Source organism: Lissotriton vulgaris, chromosome 2_1 (assembly GCF_964263255.1).
Source record: "Lissotriton vulgaris chromosome 2_1, aLisVul1.2, whole genome shotgun sequence".
NCBI lineage: Eukaryota > Metazoa > Chordata > Amphibia > Caudata > Salamandridae > Lissotriton > Lissotriton vulgaris.
In genome coordinates, this window is record NC_141687.1 from 1,586,091,807 (window position 1) to 1,586,109,731 (window position 17,925).

A 17,925-nucleotide genomic window follows, 5' to 3' on the forward strand; every position below is an offset into this window, starting at 1 on the left:
ATCATTTTATTTTACTTGTAGAGGGATGCTTCTCTGCTGTCACAGCAGTTTCTTTGGGTTATGTTATTTCCACAGCCCTGTCCTTCCCTAAAAACTCATTGAATGTTATGGAATGAAATGCTGTTTTGAAGGCACTGGTCTCAGAATATAAAACACGCAACTTGCATTTCATAGTATTTTTTTGATGCTGGGCTGTTTCAAACTGTTAAAATATGGGAGACAAAAACACATTGTAATTTCCTGATATGGGAAGGGAGAGAATGTTAATTAAATGGGACTTCTGGTAACTGATAATATTACTTCACTCCCAAGCTAATGTTGAAGAGACTGTCAGTTGCAGAATATACTGAACGCTTTCAATAGACTGCAGACAAACATCTTGTAAAATCCAGAGGCTCTGTAAACTTTCTGACCTCCTACTTTGCCTATGGTGCTGCACCCTTTTTGCTCTCTTTGTAGGTGACATCTACAAATACCCTGTGGAACAGCACTTTTCTGGGGTGGACAGCATAGGGAAGAACGGTGGGAGAAATATGACAATAGGAAGGTTTGGAGTAATACAGTGTCATCAGCATAAACACCAAGGGGCTGATTCACAGAACTAAGTGTAATAAATAAGGAGAAAATCCAAATCCAGATAAATCCAGGATTTATTGAGCTGCAGCACAGTACTCCCAACCTCCAAGTAGTCAGTCCAAGTTAAACATTTTAGATCATAACAATTCTAAATGGAATCTCATGGACAGTGTGCATGTGCAGCTAAGTACAAACATTCTATTAAAAGGGAAATATGTACAAGGAAAAGAAAGGTACGTTAAAATGGAAATACATTGTAAACCAGAATATAACACATTTTCCCCCTTAAAGAAATAAGAAGGGAAATTGACATCTATAACTGCTGGAAGAAAAAATCAAGTATATAGAAAACTAAGATACACATTTTGAAACTCTTCTAACATTCCATCTTTTCCCATCTTGAGTAACCACACTATTATGATAAACTTTCATAACTTTCATAGGTTTACCAAATTTGGTTTCTCCCTTGGCAATATAACCTGGTTTACGAATCCTAACTACATCACCCACCATGAATGCTGGTTGCTTAACATTCATCCTAGTATCATAATTGCATTTGTATTTACCTTGTTTGAGTTCCACTTTCTCAGCCACATCCTTGATATTCACATCAATCATTTGATGACTACAACTCTTTTTAAACCACCAAGGACATAAACAAGAAACAGGATCTCTACCTTTTAGTAAGCGAAAAGGAGAAACCTCAGTTGTGGCATGGGGTGTTATACAGTATAACCATAACTTTTCTCTCAATTTTTCTTTCCACAATCTCCCAGACTTACGAGCCCAAACTATGTCTTGTTTGAGAACTCTGTTATATCTCTCCACTAGTCCATTTACTTGCGGTTCATACAGAGCGGTGGTACAATGCTTTATACCATACGTACTCAGAAACTCTGACATCACTGAGGATTTGAACTGTACCCCATTATCAGATACAATACATTCTGGAAATCCTTCCCTAGAAAAAATCTCTTTTAAAAATAGGATAACACTCTCTGTATTAGGATGAGGTACTAGTTTGACCTCAGGCCACTTGGAGTGATAATCCACTGCAACTATAGCAAACCTACATTCCTGTGGTAAAAAATTAAATGGACCAGCAATATCGATCCCTAACTTTTGCCACGGATGATCTGGCCACTTCACAGGAACTAAAGGTGCTGGATCACACCTGCACGATTTATCACTTTCAATGCACTCAGGACACTCTCTGACAAACTTATCCACCAATCTATCATCTCCTGGCCACCAGAAATTAGACCTAATCAGTCTTTTCATGGAAGACATGCCCATGTGACATTCGTGACTCATTTGTAAAATAACATCTCTTACAGCCAAAGGTGGAATACATTTCCCAGCTCTGAATAGGAGATTTCCCTCAATGGCCAATTCATCAGCAATATTGTAGAATGGTATAATTTCAGCAGGAATGCGTTCCTTAGAGGGCCACCCCAAATTCACATAATCTCTGACCTTACACAACAAATCATCCTCATTCATGCTTTTCATCCACAGGTCCTCTGATATAACATTGTATTTTTCTGACAACAGTTCAGAAATACTAGTTATCACCTCTGTATCTTCTTCATCTCAAGTACTTGGATATGGCAATCTAGACAAACAATCTGCAGTTACATTTAGTTTCCCAGGTACATATTCAATGTCAAAACTATATTCCTGCAAACGTGACATAAGTCTAGCAATGCGAGCTGTAGCATTTAAACCTCCACCAGGTGAAAGAATACCCACCAACGGTTTATGATCAGTACTTATCAAAAAACTTGCACCCCAAATATAATTCCGGAAATGCTCAACGCCCCATACACATCCCAACAATTCCTTTTCTATGACAGCATACCGTCTTTTAGTTTGATTCAAAGATCTTGATGCGAAAGCAACATTCCAATCCTCCTTGCCTGAACGTTGTGAAAGCACACAACCCAAACCATAAAGACTTGCGTCTACAGTCAAAATGCAAAGTTTATTCAAGCAAAAAGGTCTTAGAGTAGGAGCTGACACCATATCAAGTTTAACACTCTCGAAAGCATTTTTCTGTTTAGGTCCCCACAAAAATTCTACATCCTTCCTTGTTAACTCTCTTAACGGCTCCATCTTGGTTGCAAAACTTACAATAAACTTACTGTAATATTCACAAAGTCCTAGAAACGATAACAACTTGTCTTTACAATCTGGTGCAGGAGCTTTTAGAATCGCATCAACCAATGATCTTTTTGGAGCAACACCATTACCAGAAATGGTGTGTCCCAAATACTCTATAGTTTTCTGAAATAACTTGCACTTTTTACTCTTAATAGTAAGACCAAACTTATTTAACATCTTACACACATTCCTCAAATGCTCCATGTGTGCCTCATCATATTTAGAGAATATCAAGATATCATCTTGAAAACACTTCACATATTCACTCATGTCCTTAAAAATATGATACATAGATCTCTGAAAAACAGAGGCTGCCGACGCCAAACCGAACGGCATCCGTTTAAACTGAAACAAACCCTGTGGTGTGATAAAAGCTGTGAGATGACGTGATTCCTCTGCTAACACCACCTGATGATACGCAGATCTTAAGTCCAAAGTGGAAAATATAACACCTCCCCCTAGCATGCTCACAACTTCGTTGATATTGGGCAGGGGATGACAATCTACCACTATGTTTGCATTAAGTGCTCTCAAATCTATGCATAGTCTCAAAGATTTGTCTGGTTTGCGTGCCAAAACCACTGGCGAAACCCACTCGGACGATTCTATCTCCTCTATGACATCATTTTTCAACATGTCATTGAGTGCATCACTTAACTCTTCTCTAACATTCAGTGGTACAGGTCTAAGTTTTTGTACAACTGGCATAGCTCATTGTTTAAGTTTAATGACATGAGTGAAACCACTTAGTCTACCTAACTTATCTGAAAAAACACCAGGAAACTCGTCCGAAAGTGTCTTCCAAACATTACTCTCTTCTACAGACCTGACTCTTTTCTCTAACATATCAAAATCATGTGACACCATGACAGGATCTTTGTTGCGTGGATTCAATGTAATGTGAAGTTTGAATTGATCCCGCCACCCCAAAACATTCACTCCCTTTACAACAACATACAGTTTGATATATGCAGATTGGTCCTTAAAATAAATCGTGGAAGCAATATGCCCTATGAAATCAATACTAGAACCATTAAAGCCTTTCGCCATAACATCAGGAGGACACAACTCGCTCTTAGAAATTTTATACTTGTACATTTCATCAAAATACTTCTCAGTTATGATGGTCCAAGGAGACCCAGAATCAGCCATCAACTCTAATTCTACTCCCTTAAACCTAACAACACATTTAGGGGATTCTAAAACATCCTCCTCAAGCAAACTTAAACTTATTAGAGACACAATCATCCCACTTACTCTATTAGATTCATCAGACACAACATGTTCACATCTAACTGAACTTGAATCAAAATCTGTCACATCTCTCACACGAGAAATTTCTTTTTTCTTGAAATAGCTACTTTTGTCCCCACTTTTTTTTTTATCCTCTCTACAAGAGTTAGAAAAGTGACCAACCTTACCACATTTGTTGCACTCCTTGCCCAAAGCAGGACAAAATTTGAAAGAAGCTACATGATTGTAACTCCCACACCTAAAACACACAATGCGGTTACGTGATCCGTACTTATAATTTTGGGGACCTCTTGCAACATTGTTCATCGCACATACTTCTTCAGTTAATTTATCATTCTTACTACTTTTATTGCTTGTTTCTTCGATGGTTTTCATCCATTTGTTAGACTGTTCAAAAGCTTTAGCAGTAGAAATACATTCCAACAAAGTTGGATTGCCTACAATCCACAACTGTTCTTGTGTTTTCTTGCACTTAACATTCACAATTATCTGATCCCTAAGCATCTCATCTGTCATAGTACCAAAATTACATGGCACAACTTAAGCCCTCAGACCTGTTAAAAAATCATCAAATGATTCATTTTCCTTTTGGGCTCTGGTATAGAACTTGTAACGATTTAAAGCTATGCTAGTTGTTGGTTTAAAACGCGTTTCTACACGAAGCATAGCTTCATCAAAGACACCAGCATCACCAGGAACAGGTGGTAAATTTCTAAAAATGGCTTGCCCTTCGGAACCCAGACAATGGAGAAAAATATTTTTCTTCCTTTCATTTCCCATCCTTTCTCCATCAATAGCCTTCAAATAAGTCAAAAACTCCTCCTTCCATCTGTTCCATGGAATGGGAGGATCACCTTTACTTTGTAAGAATTTTGAGGGCAGATCAAACTGCATTGTGAGGATGTATAAATATAACTAATCACAAATAAATGAAAATAAAAGAAATGAAAATAAATAAGAGACAAAAATAAAACTAAAATATTAAATTAATTCTTGAGTACATGAGCTGTGTACATCAGCGCTGGTGAAATTAGCTCCAGAGTACACAAGCTGTGTACATCAGCGCTGGTGAAATTAGCTCCAGAGTACACAAGCTGTGTACATCAGCGTTGGTATTTCTTACGAAATTTTGAAGACTTTATCACGGATATAACCACTTTATGAATAACAGTAATCTTTGATGTAATCCGTGTTTTTTGTAAAATCTGTTAACAGTACCTCAAAAAGTGTCCGATGCTCTCGAGCGCAAAAGAAAATCCGGATGTAAACAACTATGGCCGCCGTCAATTTACGCGACCTCACGCTCAATGCGTGTAACCATAGCAACCAGGAATAACAAATGCGCTTCATGCTCCAAAACGGCGTATGGTAATCACGCTCCAACGCGGCATGTCCACGGTGACAGTACAGTGGCGCATGGAGACTCTGTTGCGCTGAAAGCCTTTGCTTGCGAAAACCCTCGCTCGTTGAGTGCTGACAGTCTTCGCTCGTGAAAGCCTTCGCTCGTTGAACTTTAAAAGTAAACACAGCGTAATTATTGGCAAAATTACGTGAAATTGTAGCACAGAGTCTCACGAAGCTAGCAGTTCGTGTGAAGAAAAGCGCTTTTCACCATGCAGTATAAGTTGTTAAAATAGTATTCCAAGTGCAAAAGCAACGCAAGATGGGATTAAGCCTCAAATATCCAGTAAGATATCACTTTCCACAAGACTCCAGTCTTCAGAATAACAATGAAATTGCATCTTTTCTAAAAATAAAGTCCATAAAATCCAATAAAGTTGTAAAAAATCCCAAATTCTTTAAAATCAGATGTACCACACCTGCGCTGCTGTAGTAGTAGTAGGTACTGGTCACCCTCGTCGCCAATTTTGTAATAAATAAGGAGAAAATCCAAATATATCCAGATAAATCCAGGATTTATTGAGCTGCAGCACAGTACTCCCAACCTCCAAGTAGTCAGTCCAAGTTAAACATTTTAGATCATAACAATTCTAAATGGAATCTCATGGACAGTGTGCATGTGCAGCTAAGTACAAACATTCTATTAAAAGGGAAATATGTACAAGGAAAAGAAAGGTAAGTTAAAAGGGAAATACATTGTAAACCAGAATATAACACAAATCTGAGACAAAATCCTAAACTTACTACTTTTGGTATTCACAGAAGCCATTTAGTAGTAGTAAAGTTAAGATTGTGTCTTACATTTGTCTTAAGTTAGGATTTTGTCTTAAATTAGGATTTTGCCTTAAATTAGGATTTTCTCTTAAATTGGGATTTTGTCTTAAATTAGGATTTTGTATTAAGTCAGGATTTTGTATAAAATCATGGAGTGACCAAGTTCAAAAAGGTGGATTCCTTACACTGCCCATTTCATCCAGCCATCTAGCAAAGCATTCACTTATTCAGCCATTCTGTCATTCATCGTATTCTTATCCATTTACTTCTTTGTCTACTCATTCATTCATCCATGCACGCAATTATCCATACAACTGTTAAATCAATTCCACATTTACCAATTCAAACATTGACACAACCATATGCAGACTCTACAATCAAAGCAGAATCTCTTTCACAAATAAAAAAGGCACACATATTGGGCCAGATTGCTTATGCAACTGCGCTGCCATTGAATTATGCAAGGTGACGTGAGGCGAAGCAAGGACTTACTTCAGATTTACCAAGCCAAACAAAGCCACCTTGCATGGCCCTACATGACTTGGTAAATCCAGAGTAACGCCAGGCACTGCAAGATTCTGCCTTTCGTTACCCTGCACTGGGAAGGCGCTACCTGGGTGGAGAATAGGTGTTCCCACGCATGCTTGTGGGTGCATCCCCAGATTTACTAAAAGTAGTTAACCTGGGAATGCGTCAAAATTGTATGACTTCCCATTGAAAATACAATGAGAATAAATATTGCAGAGAAAGCAAGAATGCACCACGTACGTGAATATGGCGCATTCCTACTCTCTTCCTTTCACGCATCACAGCGTAGTAAGTTGTCTTACTGCATTGTGTGACAGATTTGTAAATCTGCCCTATTTTTTTTGCCAGCATTAGTGTTTGTTTGATTTGCTGATTTTTCCACACAGCAACACAATTACGTCTCTCCACAAGTCAAGGACAGATAAATGGGCCTACCATCCAGTTCACTTAATAAATAATTATCTGGGTTTCAGATAGATGTCTAGCATCTGAGTCAATAGAAAACAGATATATGGGTTTCAAGATTATCAAGTAATGTCATCCTTATTCCAGTCAACTACTTCAATTAATATGAATTTTGAAAACATTTAGGAAAACTGCGGGAAGTGGGGTGTCTGCAGATGTTCTAAGGGGCATATTCACAAGGAGCTATCGCCGAATTAACGGCACTTTATCTCATTCAAAGTCATGATAAATTTACCCCACCATTCACAATCAGGTACTAACAGCCCACAGCACCACTTTTCCTGTGATATCAGCCGTAAACAACATCACCACAGAGGACCCCCGCAACTATCGCTAATGAGATGCAGAGTAGGAGTTTCCATGCACAAAGCAAAGACGATACCACACCTCAACATTCACAATGACCAGACAGATCGGCGATAAGAACACAAAACACGCGATACGGCGTGTTAGCAGCAGGATATTTGCACCTGCTCTGACCTGGTGTAAAGTCAGATGCAAGCCTGCACCACAATAGGGAGCCCGCCCAGGGCGTCTTCGGAAGGGCAACAGATGCCATGGAGCCACTCATCATGCAGCAAAGACACCCAAGAGGCCCACAACACCCACCTGGCACCCCCCTCCCGGACCACCACAGAGGCAGTGCCTCCCCCCTGGAAACGCAACTGCCTCACAGGCCCAACATTTGACAATGTCACTGTCCACTACAGGCTGAAAGGGACAACCATCCTATGCATCCTGGCCATCATCGCCTAACAGGCCTACAGCACCAACACAGCGGACAAACAACATCCCACCCCACACCAAACTGCTGGCTCTGCACCACTTGTTGGCCCCTGGCACACCCTAAACAACACCTGCCAGAGTCGGCGGAGTCTCACAGCCACCCACATCCAAGACCCCCAAGCATGTCCTGGACCTCACCATCATCCTGACATCCCAGTTCCAGTACAGCCAACACAATGCGCAGGTAACCGCTGGAGACCAAGCAAGGACCATACGCCGTAGCCGGATGCACGCACATGTAGGGGGAAATCCACTGCACACATGTCCCACATGTGCCCCCTGGTGACACAGCACAAAATCAGCACAACAGGAAGCACAGGTCACATATCAATGTGCAGGCAACATCCGAACACCGTGGGACCATCACCCATGTCGCTTTCAAATACACAGCCAGTGTGGATGATCCCTTCACCCTCCGACAGTCTAACAGCAACCAGCCGTCCCATGATGGCACTAAGGGAAATGCACAGACCCATGGCAACTTCCCAATTAACACCCCACTCACCTCAACTCCACAAACTTACAATCCACAACTCTGGCAATGCACAAGTCACAAGTCCAGAACCAAGATGCTCAACAAAATGCCCGCCACCAGACACGATAGAACAACTCACAACGGTAACCTGGGGAAGCTGTGAACATGACTAATCTATGGCATGGCACCTCAGCCAAACAATAGACAAATGTTGGGAGAGAAGGCAACCCGGCATATGTGAAGGATATAGTGGAACCATGATTGGGAAAGTACACAATGCCAAGAGTGGCGGTGAAGTGCTAAACAAACCGCAGTATGCAGAACACACCCATATCCATGTCGACATACACCTCTGGTGAATGGAGTGTAGTGGACAGTGGATGCAACCATGTCACCCAAGCCTTGTGGAAATGTTGCCTGTTACGCCCCACCCGTGAGCGTGAGCAGAGTGGGTTGAGCTGGCATACGCCAGCACAGCTTAGGGGTGAGAATAAAAAGCATGTTGCCCTGGGTGTTGTCTTCTTCTGGAAAGCCCAACGTCTCTGTCTGGGTGGTGCCTCCCACCCCGCCACGAGGCTGATCCTGTGCGCCTGCCGTACCCGGGCATGTTGGACCACAAACCCTTCAGGGCTGACCCTACGCAGCCAGGCCACACTAATCATCATCCCACCACATGCTAGTGTAAGTTCCAAGCCCGAGGCCAACGACACGACCAGCCTTTCAGACCGCCGCTGTCCCCCTAACGCTGGCCCACATTAATACTTTCTTGTTTACATATTCTACCAGTGACCTCTGCGGCCCAGTGGGTCCCATATGTGAGACTGTCTCCTGGCTCCTGAATGGCAGTGACCCCAAATCTGGGACAGCGGCCACAACACCAGACTCCCTTCGATCAGTGAGGCATAGTGCCATATGCGCATCTTGCGACACATCCTGCCACAAACCTTGCCCAAAGCCATCTGGCAAGCCATGCTGCCACAAACCCTGCCCAATGCCAGCCATTGTGCCGTGGATGAGGGATCAGGACAACCCTGGGGACCAATAGGTCTCACATCCAGCACCTAGTCGTGAATCACGAATGGCTGAGTCCACACCAGTGGATACACAGAGAGGAGTAAGAGGAAGATGCAGTTCAGTCCGGAAGAAAGCCGGGTCACAGTCACGGAGGTGACCGAACACGTGGTGCCACTGAACCTAAACTACATAGGCCGGTGTGGCCACCAACCTATGATGGTGATACTCGGTGAATGGCCCGTGCTGACCGCCGCCTCCGGCCTACACTGCTCACGGCCTAGGCTGTGCTCAAGTAGGCCACAGATTTGGAAAAGAACATTAAGTATTCAAAGGCAGATTACACGTCATTGTACGCAAGGAGAGGCTTAAGAGGATGTTGCCTTGCAACTTGGCGAAGAGAAAAGGATCATAGTTACGGAGGTGTTCGTACACTACTGACAACTGCCCTGGTGTCACTAGCGCTGTGCATTGCGAGCCAAAACACATGGCTGTGGGCCACTGCTGACTGCTGCCTACTGCCTACACTTCCATCCAGTAGGTCACAGAGTCATGATTCAGCAATGGTAAAGTCCATATCAGTGTACCGGCATCATTGCAGTCTGCATCCCCACTCAGCCTCAGTGCCACTAAGTCTGTTCCATGACATTCATGGACACTCTCAGGTCGAACAGTGTATCCATGTAGCTGATACAGTGATAACAACGGGCTGTCGCATTCCACTCCTTTATATGCTGCTTACTGATAAAATCAAACCTTTCAGCATCTTGCCCTGGAGGACACCTTCCTCCGTCCCCTGAAACACTCCGAAACATACACCTCTGACAGTGATGGTTACCCATTCAGGTCCCATGGCCCATCTGACTACACCACAAGTCACCGTCCCGTGGCTGGGTGCCTGTGCCAACCGCAGTGCAACCGGGGCCACTAACTCTGTGTTGGTCAAGTCCGGGACCCCTTCTCCGGAGACATGGGCTCATCAACACCATAACTCTGTGTAGGCAGCCTCTGGGCCCAAATGTGTCCCACCAAAACTCACACACCAAAGCAAGTCCAGACCGGCCAGGAAGATGCATCACCGCAGGAGGCACATGCCACCACCGCAAGGACCACCTCCAAACACCATCTGCCAGAGTTGAAGCGGTGGACCTGACAGACTTTGTAGTTGCCCAGGCATGTTGTGGATGCCATCATCGGCCTGATCCCGTGCTCAGCACTCCAGGGGCCAGTGACTCAGTGCACCGCAGGCCATTGTCCATAGCTGATTGTGTTTTGTACTGTGGAGCGGTTGCGCAGGTATGTCACCTCAGACAGTGTGGGAGCCCTGAGACATTGATGGGGAAGATAATGCAGGTCTGACACACCCCACTGCATCTGCATCAGGAATATATTGAAGGGACACAATCCAAGACTTTTTCTGCACATGACTGCGCTCATCTCTAATGTCCACAGCCCAGTGCACTGCGACTCACGGACACTTCTATTTGCATTTTAGCTGTCCTCTGGACTTTATCCGGCTCACTCCATGTTGATCATCAGTTGACTCTGTATTGCATGTGTTTTCTGTTTGCGTTGCACTGGTGTCCAAAGTGCAAGTGGTTGCAACACCAGACATTCTGTGCAGGTTGGCTTACACTCACCCCACACACATCTAGCTCAGGTTTCACTGTACACGTGGCCCTGCCAATAAAGGGGCCAGGGGCATGTGCTCGTAGCCAGTTAAACATGATCTTTGCATGTGTCCCTGTGGTCTTGTATTATGCATGTGGGCCTTGGGCCCTACGACTGTATATATTGCGGTGTACCACTGATGCAGACATGTCACCGAAGGCAGCAGTTTGGGGCTTGGACATCTAACTTTGTCATCACCCACTCCATTTGTGAGGGGAGTGGCCAGGGCCGTCGTATGCACAGCCAACATGGGTGTGTGACTGCTAATTGTGCGCCCCTGGGAGTGGTTCTGTGCTGTGCATGTGCATCTGCATGTGTCTCTATGGTAGCATGGGTCTCCTTAGTAAAGTGTGGGAGGGCCCTGTTGTGTGATAGACCCCTACGTATGTGTCCTGTTGGGCCACCTCCTTTTGGCATGCTGACATGCCATTGGGGTGCCATGTGTGGGTTGGTGAAGTGTGAGCCAGCTGTGCCCGCGGGTGCTTCCTGCTGCGTGGTCTGTTGCAGACTGAGTGTTCTCCTCTCAGTAGCTTGGCTGTCCGGGTCCTGGTGGGGGATTGCAAGGGATATCCATGGGCTGTTGTAGGGTGTCAGTGTCGATGGTGTAGTGGTCCTCTCCGGCATCACAGGTGCGATGTGAAGGGGAGGTGCGTGTTGTCTTTGTTTTGGCATATATGTTTGCATGAAGACTGTATGGCAGTGTACATTGTGACTGTTTGGGGGCACTGGATTCGTCTGCGGGTATGTGTACATTTGAACTACATGACAAATGTGAGGTTGTACGTGTATATTACCATTTTACTGTTACTGGCTCTGTCAGCTGTAGTGGGCATGTTTCTGTGCCTGTGCGGAGCCAGTTGTGTCCTCTGTTCTGCAGTGTCGGCTATGCGCGTAATTCCACGGTGTCGTCAATGTGGGTGTGTTGTTTGTGCTATGTGTGTGTGCTGCAGTGTGCCAAGGGGATCTGAGACATGATCCTGGGTGTTTGTGGGTGTGCAGTGTGCGACGCCTCTTTGTACATGTGTGCCCATCTCCCCCCGCCCCCCCCAGGTCCTGTTTGTTGCACTCCCTGTCGGTGTTGAGTCTGGTCCTCTCGAGCTGTGTCTGTACTCCCTACTCTATGCACCGTCTCCACACTGATGACAGTGGGCTGGGTTTCCACCAGCTGCTCCGGTGGCGCTGGTCTGCCACATCCTGTTGCCATTGCTGCCTTCTTGTTTGCAGCGGGTCGGTGCCTGGTTAAGGTTGTCACGTCATGCTGTCGCCTATTGGCCTCCTGGATTGGCCTCCTTGGCACTCCTATTGCATTCCAGGTGGTCTGTTTGTGGGTCAGTGGCTGGTAGTGTTCTGTCACCTCTGTGACGCTGGTCATGTTTTCCTGCGGTCTGCATCCCTTCTTACTCTCCCTCTTCTCCTTAGCCTTCCCCGACCCTGTTGTTCCTTGCTGGTGGTCTGTGGGTTTTGTGGGGTTCGAGTAGGCCTCTGCGCTGGGTCAGGGTGCATCCATGTTGCTACGTGCTTTGGCTTGTTTCTGATGTACTTTTCACTAGGTTTTTATGGTGCATTGTCCCGCCAGATGCGTGGTATTAGCAGGCCAGTGGCTGGTTTTCCCTACTTTTTGTCCCCCGGTTGGCCTCATTGTATGTTTTTTTGAGTTTGCGTATCTCATTTTTGCAGCGTGGTGTTTATTTTCACGCTGACATTTGCTGCGTTATCTGCTGTCTATCGCATGCTACCGCCTTGTTGTGAATTCCACGTTGACACAGGGTTATTTTCCCGTGATAGGCTGCGATGTTGAAAGTTGTGTTACACTACTCTTGCTGTAGTTATCACCCGTTCTTGTGAATATGCCCCTAAGTTACTACTTTCTCCTTATGGCACAGCATTGTACATGAGGCTGACGGAATTGAGATTCACAAAAATGGACAGCAACTGCGTCGATCGGCATGTAAGAAGCCTTTGTTAGGTATTTTAGTTGGAAATGTCTCCTATTTAAACTGAGAGAGCGAAAAGGTGAGGGGTTTTGAAAAAAATACCGTAAACCTGAAGGGAATATTTTCAGAGATTTAAGGTGTCCTAGATTTCGAAGGCTTTGCATTTCCAGGGGGATGCCTGGCTACATGGTGTCATTGTGGCGACTTTGCAGAATAAATGATTTTCTATTACATTGGCGAGCACCTGCTGGCTATTGTCTTACATTTCTGTCCTTCAAACGTTTCCAGAACTCTGAATGGATATAAATGTGGAAGCATGACATAAGCGAAGGCATAAAATGTGTACCCCGATTTTGATGCATTCTAAAATGTTGAACCAAATATGAACATAATTTATTAGAAGTGATCAACTGAACGCTGAGAACCACTGGATGCCTCGACACTGTGCGCTTTGTATTATGAGTGTATCTTCAAGGCCATCACTATTATTATTATAGCAAGTGTGTTATAAAATAACTTCCCTAAAGAGTCTGCTTTCAGGAGCACAGAGACTTTCTCAGTTCCAGTAACGGTATGGTTGAAATATTAAACACGTTCTCATCACGTGGGCAGTTAGATGGATTTCAGTTATTTATGGGAAATTCAGGCCCTATGGGAAAAGAGCACTGAACTTCCATTTAAACTGTGCTTCATTGCGCCCCCAGGTGTGACACGACCTTACAGTTGCCTTTGCATCAAGTTTTATTACCTACACATCAGAAACTATAAGAAAATCTAAGTCGTGGAAATGTCTAGAGTGTGGTCCACATAATGTAATAATGAGCCATTTATAATAATATAAAATAATGATCAATCTATATAAAACAGTCATGATATTCTCTATTTGGCCATTATATTACATATGTAATTGGATCAGGTCCCTAGGCAAACATATGTAACTCGATGACACTGGTAACTAAAAATGTTAAGCTCAGGCGCCTGTCAGAGGCAAAGTATTTCTCAGAGTGGCTGATTCTTCAAGAGGTATCTCTGAACAAATTATAGCCAAGATATGCACTGTACTATGCACATAATAATATTTTTAGACACATAATAATGTATCATAGTTTGCTAAAGTAACTTTTGCTTTCGAGAGATGGCAGGTGGTTTAAATGCATGCATTTTTCTTTTCTATGTAATAAAAAAATGAAGCGAGACCAAGATTTAAAGAATTTCAGATCAATTTACCTTTGCGAGGTAGCAATATATCAAGGGTCCTATGGGCAGTAACCTTGGCAAACACCCTGGAGCAGTGCTTCCCATACCTTTTAGAAACTCCACCCATTGTTTAGTACAACAAACGTTTGCAACTCATTTAGCTCTAATGGACATGAGACCCAAAGGGTCATATTTTTGGGAGATGTGGCGCAGGACCGTGCAGCACGTTACCTTGTTGCACTGCCCGGCCTCACGGTGAAGTGGGGGGAATGCACCATATTTATCCAATACGGTGTATTTCTGTACTTCTTCCCTGTGCTGGTGCTTTTCAGCACCATAGAGCCAATGCAGACACCCTTGCACTATGGTGCAAGGGTGCCTCGGTTGCATGAAGGATTGTTTTTTGCAGGAAGGGGCACCTTCCTGCACAGTAACAATCTGGAGAGGCATTTTACCCGTTCTATGTTGGAAAGAGAAAAGAAACAAGGAGAAATAAAGATATTTCATCTCATTACACCCCACCTAGGGGGAGCGTAAGATTTTGATGCATTCCCAGGTTCATAAGTCCTTTTAAATCTGGGAGTGTATTAAACGAGATGGGAGTTGCGTGGGTCCCACAACAATGTCCATGGAACGCCTCCCTTGCTCAGCATAAGACAACACAATGATTTGCACAGCGTTGCTTTACTCCATATCTGTGAAGCCATTCAAAGCCATGCAGTGTGGCTTTGCATGGCTTTCTAAATATGACTGAGAGGTTTGTGTCGTGCATGTACCACCTTGTGTGGTGCAAACATGAAGTAAAACTCTCATAAATATGACCAACAATTGTTTTATGTAACTAAAGCTTCCTTTGGAAGATTATTTTCATTTACACACAGCACATTTTCATTGAAATGGCCACTAGCTTTGCACAGACATACAGTTTTACTGATAAAGCTATACTGCACACACAGGATAACGTGTGGAAATCTGCTTTCAGCGAATATTTGTAATTTGTGCATCATCAAGTGTCTTGATTTGCTCTGATGCTATGAAAATATTTTTTCCAACACACTTTAGAATTCCAAAGAAGGCTTCATTTTTGCTTTCCTTACTGCTGAATGTGAACAGTTCATTTACTGAAAATTATATTTAGTTTTCTGTTATGAAAAAATGGCCTGTAGCTGTTCCTTTCACACTTCATATACCCAAGCAAGATAGTCACATTATTCCACTTTACTTTTCTTTGTCTGCAAAGTGAGAGGAGATTGTAGACGCCAATCCCCAGGTTAAAAAATCAATAGCAATTTGTCATAAGACATAGCCTGAAATTTGACCACTGTCTTTGAAGAGCATTAAATGTGGTAAGATAAATGCAGAATTTAAAGGCACCTTCATTTATTGCTTGAACTTTTGCAACTGACCAAAAATCGTCTCTCAACCCACGAGAGGGTCGGGATCCATAGTTTGGGAAACACTGCACTGAATTAATACAAACCATTTTTTATTAAATGCACATCTGGCAGTCTGAAAGGGCCCTAATGTTTAAAGGGATATTCCATGGCCTGTGATTGGAGTAGAGAGGAAATGGCCTAAAGGCTAGGGCCGGGTTCGAGTTTCAGCAGTGACGCTCAACATCCTGTGATTCTAGGCAAATCAGTTAATCTCCCTGTGCCTAACAAAAATTAATGTGTCGTTCTGTAACGCAGCTGGTGCTCATGTGAAGCGCTCTGATACCTTTGGGTCTAGTTTGCGCTATATAAAACTCCCCGCCCCCAAAAAAGTTTGCCTTTTTATATTTGAATCTCAGCTCTGGAAGGTATTACACTGTCCAGTATAAGACCAGCCTTCCCTTGACTTGCCAGCCTATAGTGTTCAATGGGTAAAAATCATTAGATCACTTTACAATTTAGGGCACTTGTGTATGTAAGCTACAGCATAACATACATTACACACTGTGTGCTTGTTCTGGCTCTAAATATGACCTAGGGAACAGTTTACATACTGTGCAGAGAGAAGTTTTAAATGTTAATGCTTTTTCATTTGCACTTTGCTTTTGCATGAAATACCAGACCAATATTTCCTCTATTGCTAGCTATCTCTACTCCAGGTGAAAGACATTGTGTAAATGCTGGTTCTTTGTTTTCAAGATCTCAAATATTAGCAACTTGTTAGCCAAAGCTTTCCGCTCAATGATACAATGTGTTTTCCTCAATATCAGCTACCGTACTACAGCAGGGCACCTATCAGCCTTGGCCTATGTATCCAGGAAAAGGAGCCACACGCTCTTCACCTTTTTCAGGAGAAGGAGAGTGTCTGTCAGGCTGTACAAATGTCAACCTGACAGACACTTTTCTTGTTCAGGCCGGGCAAGCAGGAGCTAGACATACTCTAAATTAACAGGCTACTGGTAATCTAAGCTAAACTTTGCCAGGCTGAGAATTTCAGAGCCCTGTGGGCATGACCTACTCAGCCTGGAAAAAGTGCTTCGAGGCCCACCCTCATTTGATGAGAGGGATTGCCTCAGACCTGGGCACTTCATTTTTAAGCCCTCAAGTGCCCTGGGCCAAGTGTCAATCAATGACATCTCATCACAGAGTGGATTGGGATCAATACCTTTCACTGACCCCATCCCACTGCTAAGGGCAGCCAATGAGAGAAAGGAGCATTCCCAACCCTCTTGGGGCCTCTGAGGCTTTTCTCCCCAGGAGCTGCTGGCCAGGCAAGTTTTATGTTTTTAAATCCCTGGTGCATGTGTGCATGTATAAATGTAAGAATTTGCTGCGAGTGAGTGTTGTGAACGGGTGTGTATGAACACATTTGTGAATGCATGGATGTGAGTGAGACTAAATGTGTGTATATGTGGTCTGCTTGCTCCCATCCCTGCCAACATTTCCACTGTCATTGGTACCTCTTAAAACAAAATGTAATCAATTTAGTCTCTCCAATATACTTTGAAGTGACAAGCATTCAGATCTTTCCATAAAGCTAGTAGGTTAGGAATGAACGTGATCATTTTAGGTAGATACATCTACCTTGGAGATTTTAAGTAGAATACCTGGTAGTGAATGTTTGTTCTTTTAGAGCTGGTATGGAGAGACCATTCAGCAGTAAATTGCCACTTTGAAGATATGGGAGTTTGACCTTCTACAGCAGTCCAAGGAAGAAATGGAAAATTTTCATTTTCTGAGGAGGTGTAGATAAGAAAAGCACTGCTTTGATTAACGATGAAGGCAGGTGGTCTGCTAGAGAGGGCCAGTGAGGGTGAGATTCCTATAAATGTAGGAACTAGACGGTTGTTTGAATAGTTGGTGGGGATTGTTTAAAGTAGAGGAGAAGGGAAAGGAGGTGTCTTTTCTCTTTGCCATCAAGAAAACGTGTTTACTTCTGCTCCTGATATTAGTAAATCTGCAACTGATCCCAGGGAGTGAGGGAAAGGAGTCGACAAATGATTTAATAATCACAAACCTCCAAGCCATTCTCACCCTACAACGCTCTATTCTCAAACTCAGGTGGAGATTTTACTCGAAAATGACCTTTGTGTATTTCAAACATCATTTGCATTTGTAAATGTCAGACTTGCATGTGAAAATAGTAATGCAAAGGAGGCTTTTTAAGATCATTGAACAACTTTGTTCATTCCTTTATCATTAGCTTCAAATTGGGAGTTAAAATTTATATTTTTGTAAATGTGTGTCTCGGATAATT

At 43.4% G+C, this 17,925-nt stretch overlaps 1 protein-coding gene across 1 annotated transcript in view; it reads right to left on the reverse strand.

The window, feature by feature from the left end:
* Nucleotides 1-17,925, reverse strand: part of LRP1B (LDL receptor related protein 1B) — a 3,669,685-nt gene that overhangs the window by 535,782 nt on the left and 3,115,978 nt on the right. The gene's annotated exons all lie outside the window — the stretch shown is intronic.